Below are 12,755 nucleotides of genomic sequence, written 5' to 3' on the forward strand. Positions count from 1 at the left end.
TTTTTACTTTTAATTAATATAATTTTTAGTCAAATAACTATATTAGTAAAAAAAAAAATTAAAATCTAACTTCTTAGAAGTACGTTCAACATTTTTCTCTTTTAGTTATGTCTAAAAAACTACAAAAAGATATTAATTAAGAGTAAAAAATAATTAAAATCTAAACACCTACACTCTAATTAAAAGTACGTTCAACATGTTTCTCTCTTAGTTATGTCCAAAAAACTAGATTAATTAAAAGTCGATCAAGATACGATGTCGGTTTATGAAAAATAATGTCATGAAATCTTCAACTGCCCTCACCTAAGTCTTGAAATTTTCTATAGAAAGTGAAAAAAGAAAAGTATCGATCGGCCCGAGCATGTCATTACACCAACGTTGTCAGTTGTCATCCGTTTCCTATGCAATAATCTCCAGTTGTGACTTTGTTATCCTTTGCTATGCTAGCCGCTCCTGTCGTCATTGTTTGTCACCTTCATATCATTCGCCGTTCTTCTCCTATAGTTGCTGTCACCGCCACTGCCATTATGAGCCCTCCTCACAGTTAATAATGATTTTTTTGAAAATTTTCTCGGAATTTGGTTATCTTGTTAGTGTTTAGTTAAGTCTATAGTTTATGAGGATTTTTTTGTTTAGGATTATAAAATAAAGAAAAGAACGTCAAGATTTTAAGATTTGGAATATTCGGTATTATAAGATTAGTGTTAATGTTAGTTTGATATTTTTAAGATTATGATTTATTTTAGGTTTCTTTTTATAAATATATTTTTAAGGGGAAAAAAATCAAATTTAGGAGCAGTACAGTTGAATACTTAGGATTAGAATTAGAAAAGAAAAGCCATTTGAGATTTTGCATTAGAATTAAAAGAAAAAAAAAATTTAGGCTTATGCTGCGTAATTTCTTTGTTTATAAAAATAATTTAGCGCTAGAATTAGTAATGCTATAACAATTTGTTAATTTATAATGTGTTACTAATTAGTAATAATATAATGGAATTTTGATGTATTTGATTTTGCTTTAGTGTGTGTGTGTGTGTGTGTGTATATATTATAAAAAGTACTTGAGTGTTAACGCTTTATGCATGGTTAATTTTAGATATTATATATCTTTGTTCTTTCATAATGTGTTTGTGTGAGAATTTGAAATCGATTTTAACACATTTTTATGGGATACACAGTCGAAATTAATGTCAAATATAAAAGAGTTATGGATGCTATGTCATCCTCTTCTAACGGTAGAAATATTGGAGAACTAACAAATTCAATCCGGATAATGATGGGAGACGAAGAGCAATGTTAATAAAACAAACTGCCAAAGTAGGGTCTAAGGGACAAAAACTTAATGTCAAGTTTAGCTGTAAGTCCAACTGATTGGAGAAGAAGGCAATGAGTTGTAAAATTATATATGGTAGTAAACATCAAAACTTGAAAATCACTGATTTGTTAAAGAATAAAATTATTGTTGGCCCACTTCCTAATAGCTTAAGCTTTTGAGATGGATTGGTAAATTAACATGGTATCAGAGAGGGAGGTCATGAGTTTAAATCCCTATAATTGCACTCTTTATCCCCATTTAAATTGTTATCATGTGTTGGGTCTTTAATATATCTCGAGTTTTAATATTCACGTGTTGAGCTTTTCAATTAATTTACCCACACGATTGCCCATTGTTTAGTCCATACGTGAGAGGAAGTGCTAAAGTATAAAGTTATTATTGGCTCACCTCCTAATAACTTAAGCTTTTGAGACAAGCCAGGATCTAAAAGAGCGATCCTGGTGTTGGATGATATTTGCAAGTTTCACTGTGTTGAAACAATAAAATGACTCAAATGATACCTACCTCCAAGATAACTAGGTGTTTTGAAAGTGACATATACATAACCTTTATACAAGAACGAAAAAATAATCATAGGGTCCTTCGTTTCGCTTTGAGTTGGGGACTTAAGTTGAAAAGTAAATTTACATTAAAGAAAATAATATTGTAGAAAAAAAATTTGAATTTTAAATTTTGTAAAAGAAAATACTGTAGTAAAAAATTTAAATTGTGAATCAAATGGTGAAACGAACGATGCCTTAAAGTTTAGGAACTCTCCAACGAAGCCAAGAGAAATTTTACCAAAAGCATATAGAAGTTTGAGCGGATAGTCCAAAATGCATTTATCATTATCATAGAATTATTTGCTATATCCGATATAACTTGTTCTTCTTATAGATAATAAGGTACTAATCAACCAATATAACTTCTACCCCACTAACTAATTTTGCTTATGCAATTTGTACTTAATTATAGATACACATCAAGGCGAAGGCCTCTCTCTGCAATTTTTTAAGAGAAAAGTTAGTATTATTCTTTTTAGAGAAGTGACCAAATTGAGTCCTTATATCGACAACTTAATATATGGATGAAAGTACGTAGATATCTGAAGAGTATCAATATGTACAATAATTTTTTAGGGTTTCAAGGCTTGAATTTGAAAGAAGAACGTTGAAGGAAATCAATAAACCCTAAGAAAAAAGACAGAAAGTTGCCAGTGACACCTAAAGCCGGAGTTTTTAAAATTAGATAGAAAAAACATATACAATTAGAAAAGCTAGGAATCCATATCTCTGACTGATTTGTATCCACAAGCCATTATGAGCAATCTGATCAGTGACCCCCTGTAGCCAACGTATTCTAGCTTTAGGCTTTGAAGTTTGAAGTGGAAATACCCAAATAGAAAGTCCAACTTAACACACTTCAGAATACAATTAGGTACATTAAAAGCAGGTGTAGAAAGAAAATTCTCTTTTCTTTTAAAGAAGTTCAGAATGAACCAATGAAAAAAGCCAAAAGAAAAAAAAAAGGATGGAGAGAGAGAGAGAGAGAGAGAGAGAAATTCAGGGTTGATTCTCAAAAAGCACAAAGAAAAAAAAGGAAAAAAAAAAAAAAGGATCAGAGCTAAAGATTAATGATCACCCCATCTCCTAGTCCTATAACCATGTATATATGCAAAGCTAGCCTGGGAATGAGCATGCTTTGTACTCCACCACCGCCTGCACAGTAGCCCTCACTTTATAGTTGCTAGAATTCATCAAAAGAATGAAGAGATTGTTTATGTGGCAGAGAATCCACAGTGAAGTACTACATTAGTTGCTATATAATATGAGATTTTGTTCTTGGAGCATAGTCGGTGTGTAATTTCATGATGTCAGATTCGGTGAAAATAATATTAAATTAAATACATATATAATATAAAGTACATTTTGATAAAGGTCGTACATTAAATATTGTGATATAAAGTGGGTATTATTTCATGTCCTACTAAAGAATTTCATTTTATTAGGGAGTTGTTTTCATTAATGCCTCATAAAAAGTAAGGATCTTTTTTCCGAATGTCACCTGATTTTTAAAATCCTATGTCACACCTCCGATATAGAAAATTGTTCAAATGCCCCCTCTATCTATAATCCTAACGGATTTTTGACTTTAAATGCCATTAAAAATTAACAAAAACATTAAATCCTGATTGGATGGAACCTAACACACTTGAAACCAAAATAAAACAATCCTCTCATGCCTATGACCCGACGTTGTCGTCAATAGCGCCACTTTCAAGATCTGTTGTTGCACACCTCTGAATTGGCCTCCCGCATGAGCTAACATCAAGCTCGACAGTGACTCAAATATTCGACACGACATGCCACACCAAGCTGCCTTAGAGGAATACGAGAGGGGCGTTTTGAGTGGTTTTTCATAGATTAAGGGGTCTTTTGGACAGTTTTAAAAAATCGGGAGAAATTTTGAAAAACGATCCATATTTTAGGGGGCATTATGAAACTAATCTTTCTTTTAAAGATTGGTAGATAAATAAGAAAAAAATAGTATAAAAGAGTCTTAGACAATCCCAATTAAGTTGACACCCACTAAAGTTTCGCCTCACTATAAAAAATTAAAATTTAGTCATTGTTGAAAGACTTATGCACCATAGCTTCGGTGTGGTGCCCATGATTGTACATATCATATTCATTGATGACAGATGCAATCGTGCTAAATCCTTCGAGACAATAATTTCGTGACAATAACTTTCATTGATGAATAATATTTTGCCATTGGAGAAATATTTTGCGCGACAATTTATGTCGCTGAATTGTTTTGCCAGAAAAAATGGGTGGGAGGATCGTGCTATGATTGTTCAGTTCCTTTAGTGATGATACTTGTCGTACTCGTTGCTGAATGGTTTTGCGACAAAACTTATTGTTGCTAAAAAGGTGTTTTCGACTACTAGATGGCTTGCTGCATCTTATGGCACTTAACTTGTTTCAATAACGATATTCTCGTCACCAATTGTAGGCTTTAGCGATGACAGGATTTCGTGGTAGAAAGGTCTCTTCGCTAAAAATTAATAATTGACATGTTTAAGTAGTTTGGATTGTTTTTTGTCTTTCAATAACCAAGGCCCCGTTTGTTTTGCGGGTTTAAATTGGTGGATTTAAACTTTTGAATTTGAACCTTAGGTTTAAACCTATACATAGATTTTTTATAGTTTGAACTGGAGTTTGATAGTGTAAAATTTAAGTAATAAATAAAGTTTGAACTAACATTTAGTTTCCTTATTAGAATTATGGGTTTCTAAAAAAAATGTGACTAAAAGAAAACTTTGAGCAATTTTGTGAACAGTACTTTATGTTAAAACCTTGAGAACTGAGGGGAAAGGGGGATAAGTTTCTCTTCAACCTTCAATTTTGAATTCAAATAAACCCTAAACCCAGATTCATACACAAAATGTGATGCATCTAAACAAGAGTTTGAACTCATCATTCTAAACCCTCCAAACAAATAGGGGCAAAATTGGACTAGTGCACAATGAGCTATGTTGTCCGTAACTTGATTCATCTATATATATATATATATATATGTGTATGTATGTATGCATGTATATGCCAATATATATATATGGGGCTAGTAGAGAACATCCTATGCGCAACCCAGATGAGCATGGCATTCAGCAAAAAAAAAAAAAAAAATATATATATATATATAGTGGCTATATGGCACTGAGTTTTATAGAGCCTCGGACTTTGCCGCTACATATCTATTTATATTATATCTATCCATAGCTCTTTGCTGATCGCTAATATATAGCTATCTATCTATTTCAGCGATCCTGACAAACTTCAAAGCCTTGTGTGTGGCTCTTCCCATCACGCAATCAAACGTACGTGGTCTGCCTCAAGGTGAGGTCCCAAATAAGTTTTGCCCCCAAAGTCCCGCACATAATTAATATGCTGATATGATTGGCATTGCCATACAAGAAATCTCTTCCACTATCTATCAGGTAGTTTCTTCGGCATTTTCCGATGAGTAATTGGGCCTTTTTGTGAATTTTTGTTTTTTTTCAAATCCGTGACCATACAAAAGCTTTCTTTCACGCATTTCTTCAGCCATGTTGCGGACGTTCTTTATTATAATGTGTTGGCTCATATATATATATATATATATGAGCTCAGTTCATGGCCAAGTTTATATCAATTTTGTGCAGTATACTTCTCATGTTTATTAGGCATCGCACAAAAGAACAAGATCTTTAATTTGTACAAGTTGCAGTGATCACCGGTCCATTAGGGATTTGAACACCTAAGAAACAAATTTCGTCTTGACTTTGAGGGAAGAGAGAAATTAATAATTAATATAAAAGAAAAATTAACTACCATAGAAACAAGATCTTGATGCGCAGTGCGGATGATGGTTCTTGTAGTCACATTTCACGATGTTCTAATATAGCTGCCCACGCATTAGTAAAGTTATCATTTTCGTTAAGAGAATATCGCTATTAGTTAGAAAAATTTCCTAATTGTATTATTTCTATTGTAAGTGCCGAAATAGCCGTTAATAATTACTACATTCCATTTTATCTTAAAAAATATTAACTACTATAAAAACATAACCATTAAAAACTCGTCTATTATATTTAATAAATAACCTAGTTCATATATATATATATATAAATACTCTTTTGATAAATGGAATAAAATCTTAGAACACGACCAATTGACGGAACCTGAATTAAATTTAAGGTGCATTTAGTTGCCGTACCGAAATGATAATGGAAATTCTTATATTGCACCTTCATGTCTCCTCAAAATGCAAAATTAATATATCTATCGATTTTCAACAATCAACCAATATTCTGCTACAAATACGTATAAGATTAAGATATAACTAGCAACGATCAGTATTACTATAAACTGCATAACAATTAATACCACGTCTAGATTTCGTTGAATAAAATCGGTGGCAATAGATTTTAGACCAACAATATTATAGTAGTCTGAGCTACCGGATACCGGATACCGGCCGTATACAAGCAGCCAATATTTAATTGATCAACATGGTTTATTTGAACCCAAGCCCACCCCAACAGTACTTTAATATAAAGATAAGCTAGTATATGCATCTCATTATTTTGCGGGTTCAGATTACAGCACAAATTTTTATTACAGTATTTATATATACATGTAACTTTAAATTTAATTTTTTTTAATAATTTTTTAATATAAATTTATTTTTCAATTTAAATTGTCACTCAAATTTACAAAAAAATCGATGCAAATTTTTCAAATAATAAACGACAGATAATTTTCAATGCCACATAATTCTGTAGATGTGTTGCCGTAGGGCAGACCAAGCCTGATCGTGCGTCAGCTTTTTGTAGCATGCGCTTAGCAACGTTTATGTACATGATATATACAACTTCTGTTATTAATTCCACAAGTTTTTAATTTGCTAATGTGGTTAGCAACTTTTATAGTTGCCGACTTGTTGGGATTTTTTTTTTTTTTTTTTTTTGTGGTTTTAAAGTAAGAAGATTCTCTAATACATCACTTTTAATCATTAAATTTACATATTTTTTTAATTTTTACATAAATTTAATAATTAAAAATTTTAATATATCAATATGTTCACGTATCAAGAAAAATTTCCTTGAAGCAATGATCAATAATTGCAGGTGTTTAAAGTAAAAGTTTCTGAAGTCAAACGTCACTATAACACAACGTATACTGCAAACTCTTCGCCCATATATATTGATGGTGACCAAAAAAACAGAGATGGAAGTACAGATTACAGGTAATAAACGTCTCGAACAGTAGATTTCTGTGGCAAGTATATATGTCATGACATCAGTGTGTGACCAAGTTTTGGTCAATATAATCGATTTTCTTTGTCCACTCCATATGTTTAATCTGAGTACAAAAGTCAGTGAAGTCAATATGCATCTTGTTAATTAATTACCTTTTTAACATATAATATTATATATGGGGTACTTTCTTTGATCATTGATGATTCGAATTGAATCAACAAGTCCCTGTTGTTAAGTACTTATTTGTTAGGACTTGCGCATGCTGATCGTTCTTAATTTTCTTCTCATTGTTGTCAATCCATATTACGTAAGATATATATATATATATATATACATATATGTATGTATGTGTGTGTGTGTATATATGTCTAGTTGATTCCTGACATGCAAGTCGATGCAAAATTCTCACTAAAAGAAAGAGAGAGAAAAAAAAAACCTCGCTTATGTATTTGGAGCTTTGAACACATTAATAATCATCAATCTACAACTAATGAAGAGTTTGGTTTTGTTGGATTAATCATAGTCTTTGAGGTTTAAAGGAAAACAACTTTTGTCTATGTCGTTGCGTAGGTTGGACATCTGAGAGCTTAGTAGTATTAGGGCTCAAATTTGTTCTCGGATTTTTTACGTACTTTATATGGATTGTCCTCTGCACTTACAGTTGTATTGTGTTAATCCTAATTTGAAAAAATGGAGATTATTCACGAGGGACTAACCAGGATTCGAGATTGCATTTGCAATCCGTACGTGTTCTATTGTCCGAAGTACTATTTGCATATATATTGATATTACTATAGAGTGAGATTGATTTTGTATATTTGTTTCTAATTCCAAAATCCCTATTGTTCATTAGGCCCAATTGATCATATCAATGTAAAGTCACTTTAAATAGATACGAGGCCTTAACCACAGGTCAGTCTGGATGCAAGTTTCGCAAATTGCAAGCATTTAATTAGATTTGTCGCAACTGAAAGGACCGGTAGGAACCGGACTCGATCTGCATGTGCTGGAAATTTTGCTCCATAGCACTGGGCTTTCGTCATATCTTATATTATATGTATTTGTGGCTGCTTCGATTAATGGATTTGAATAAAGATTGATCTAATTTCATTAAGGGGGCGTTTGGTAGAGGAATTCGTTTCCTGATTCGAATCATGATTCGTGGTTCGCTACAGTATTTTCTCTCATAAAAAATACACGTAAATCGAAAATAGTTCGAATCACATAGTTTGAATGCTCCAACCAAACGAACCCTAAATTTTTTTTAAAAAAAGATACTGACAAATTTAAACTTATGAGACAAATAAAAGCTCGATGATTTAGATTTAGCTCGGGGAAAATTTGATTCTATACATGATGTGATGATCATTACAAAAATATACATACGTAATTGGCCAAGTGAGAAATGGTAATTTATGGGACGGGATCCGTGGGTGGACCCAGACCCAGACCCAGACCCGTCCTGATATATATATATATATATATATATATATTGTGTACATGTATTGAATGTCGGCAGACAAGTGCATTGATCCTTTCAACAAAATTGTATCTATAACATAAACAATATATAAAAATGCCAATAATTCTACTGTTCATCCACACTGTTTCGACTAAACTGTGTAGTTTTTAATCTAAATCCACCCTCTTGAACAGTACTGTGACTGTTCAAGCATTGTTCACGTTTTCTTTTTATGTTTTTTTTTTCTTTTCATTGTCTCCTTTTTCTTTTGTTTTTTTTTTCCTCAAAATTTTATATTTTTTTTGTTGTTCGCCTTTTTTCTAATTTTTTCTTTCATTTACTTAAATTATTTTTTTTTACAAATATTATCTTATATTTCTTTCTGATGGTGTCATAAAACTTATCCATTCTTTTATTTTATAGAAAAATTTATTTTTTAATCCTTCAAAAAAAATTATTTTTTCCCTAAAAAGTTTATTTTTTTTTATTCCTTCACAACTTCATTTTTTTTTTAAAAAAAAATTCAGAGATCTTATTTTAAATTTTATATGTTTTTAATAATAATATGATAATTAAAACTTAATATCAGGATTACTCTCACGTAGATAGCACATAAAATCGAACAAGTAATTATCAAAAAGCTAATACAATTAAGAAACATATACAGTTCGCACATAACACAACTGGAGCAAATCAATCAATATGGATAATCATGTAGTTACAATTCAATATAGTAGCGTACGCCTAAATCTACACCACCACCCAATCTTGAGGTCTAAAAATTTATAAAAGCAAAATAAGTAAGGGGATTCTCTGTTATATCTAATGTATTAGTATGTCTAATTTTTTAAATTTTTACGTGATTTTATGTAAATTTAACGAATAAAAATTTTAATTCACATATAAAAAAAAATCCTAAAAAAGAAACGTTGACTAAGGAAAAACTTATAATTGGGTGAAAAGAAATCGAAACGTCCCTTCCAACTTTTCATTTCTTTTTTTTTTTTTTTTTTCAACACGTTTTTCATCGTAGTTCTCTCTTTCACTATATATCTTTTCATATTTTCTTCTTCTTGCGTTTGTGTTGTCATCCTTCTTTTTACACAGTAATGGCCTAAAAGAAGGGTCTCTTCATGTCACCATAATGCTTCCATGACTACGAACAGCGATAATTATTGTGATGAGGAGTTGAGGACCTTATTGCAGGCTTGCACAAAGCCAGCGATAAATATTGCATTTATAGGAGTTCAGGGAAAAAAAAAAAAAAAAAAGAAAAGGAAAAAGCAGCTAGAATTACATTACATGACGCGATTCTCAACTCTTATGTTTGTTAGAGATTGTAGAGCTCTATAAAAGCTTGTTAGGGTCAAAATAAGTATCATGATCATTATATGTGGATTTAGCAAATGGAGAAACAAGTCGACTGGAATCAACAAGCCGTGAAATCGACTCAGAGACAGCGACAACCGGAGACGACTGACAACAGGAGACCCGTCAGACCAATAAATTGAGAAAGAGGGTTCCTTGACCACAAAGTCCAATCAGGCCAAATTTCACATTAAAAGCGCAAATCAAATCAATATTATTGAGGAGGAAAGATACCGTGAAGTAAATAAGGAAACAAAGAATGACAAAAGTTAACCAGAGAAAAAAGAAAACTGCCCATTCTCCAGTCGACAACATGACAATTTAAGTGAAAAAAAATTAAGAAGATCATCTCCTATAAAAAAGAATAAAAATAATGAATTAGATATTCTGAATTCTTCATATCACGCTCACTCTTTCTTTCTAAATTCTCTCTTTCGTTCTCTCCTATTCTCATTCTTCACCGTAATTGTACCTTTTTGTAAGATATAGTGCAATTCTTAAGACTTTATAATGGACATAGCATTCACATTGAAGGTGAATAGTTATTCATTTTTTTTGCACTTTACGTTTTTATTCTAAACGCTCTATCGACTCAAATCAACTCTGATCAAATCACTAACACGATCGACACACGAGAGCGGTCATTAACCCTTTAAATAAATTTAATCGTAGATACCTCTACAAAGCTTACACAATTATAATTGTTTCTATATATTGTGTTGCATACTATACTCACGAATTTACCTGGGTTACGTAACTAATTTTACATTAATTTCCTCATATATTTATGTGATTTATCTAATGGCCCCACACATAGGTAAGACAATAATAGTAAGAGAGAGAGTGAACTTAAAAAAATAGTAGTTGAAGTAGTTTAAGATAATTCATTCGCATCATTTCCTCCTCAAAGTTTCCGACTCTATCACTTATGTAATTTTTTTTCTTTTTCACAATCATTACCAAATTCTAACTAAAATAAGATTTTGGATGTGCCTTTTTTTTCTGTATATAATTTTATTTGGCATAATATATTTCAAGAGTGGTAAATACCAATAATCTATTAATTACAATCGCTTTCTTAGAAAATGATCAGACAATGGTGTAGTGGAGCCATTTGAGTTGGTGATGATCATGATGATGATGATGATGATGATGGAGCAGCGATATAAGTGGGACTGCGAGTGTCGTTCCTGAGGAGGTTGAGGTTTCTGAACTACTGCACGTGGGCATGATAAGGCTGCCATTTTGACCAATAAAAACTCTGTCGGCTCCTCTGTATCATGAGATGGCAACTACTCATTGGTCCTAAACGGAATGTAATTAAAAACATTACACTGTTTTTTCTACCTTTCACACTAGCTATATCAACTGTTTGTTTTCTTTTTTCCTTTCTCCAAAATTTTTTTAACTTTTTTTTCACTAAAATCTTATTCATTTTATCTATTCGAGTTTAGAATTTAAATTTTATTATAATAAAAAATTCTTAAAAATAATCACATCTAATTTTTTTACTACAGTAAAAAGTTTTCACATAAAGTCGCATCTTAACTCGAATTAAAAACTCGAATTAACGAACTAAACGAGACTTTCTCCGGCAAAATCTTTCTATTCATAGAGTATTGTTAAATTTAATTAAAATCACATTAAATCAACAAAATATACAAAATAAATAATTTGTGATACAGATTTAGGGACTGAAATTAAAAAATAAAAATACTAACAATTCAATTTTGGGAGAAAAAGGAAAATAGGTCAAGACTTGAAATGAATTAAAATTAATAGGCCAATAGTTTATATAAGTTAATAAATAGGCCAAATTACTGTTTTTGTCTGGTTATGAACGATAACTCGACAAGTTATTCACGATTTTTGTCCATAACTTGTCTGGCTATGGACCATAATTTGACAAGTTTGTCCATAATTTATCTGATTATGAACTATAACTTGACAAGTTATGGCATATTAATTTCTATAACTAAAAATTAACCTATATATTTTCTTAAACTTTTCATATTGGTCTATTTTTTACTATTTCCGTTCAATTTTTTTGATCTTATCACAAAGACTCTTTTTTTTTTTTTCGTTTCTTTTTTAGCTAACTAGAGGACAGAGAAGCAAACGGGGCAAGACTCACAACTTTCGGAATTGGACAAGTCTATCATGATTACACACTCGTTTGCACGTGCAAAAGAGTTAAAAAATACTTAGTGGAATATCATCAATATTCATCATTCACAAGTCTCAAAGTACTGTTCTTGGCTTCTTTTGTCCCATGGAGCGCCGAAAATGTTTACCACTGCCTCACTGTTTATGTTCTGCGGTAGTGTCGTCTGATAAAATGTAAATGGTCCCGGTCCACCTCGACGGCTTGACCCTCTTTATGTTATTGCAGACGATGAACTGTAATTATCTTGAAAGTAAGAGCTAGAGAGAGACGGATCAAGGGAAAAATGGTGAATGTTGTCGAGAGATTGAAAAGGGTTAATATCGGGTAAGAAGAACAGCTATTTTGCCTTGTTGATAAGGACTATTATTTTAATCGATGTAATAGATTTTTAACATTGACATGTGAATTTTGAGTAGTTTTACATCCCACACCATAAATTTTTAATCTGTAAATTCACGGACTTTAACCGTTGAAAAATTAATCTAAACAATTAAAACATATATAAATTTGATGAAAAATATGTACGAGAAAACACTGTAATAAAAAATTTAAATTTAAATTTTTATAAAAAAAACACTATAAAAAATATTAAATTGTAATTTGAATTGTAAAAAGAATAAACCCTTTTTTTCAGCATATT

This window comes from Morus notabilis, unplaced genomic scaffold (assembly GCF_000414095.1).
Source record: "Morus notabilis unplaced genomic scaffold, ASM41409v2 Scaffold1108, whole genome shotgun sequence".
NCBI classification, from domain to species: domain Eukaryota; kingdom Viridiplantae; phylum Streptophyta; class Magnoliopsida; order Rosales; family Moraceae; genus Morus; species Morus notabilis.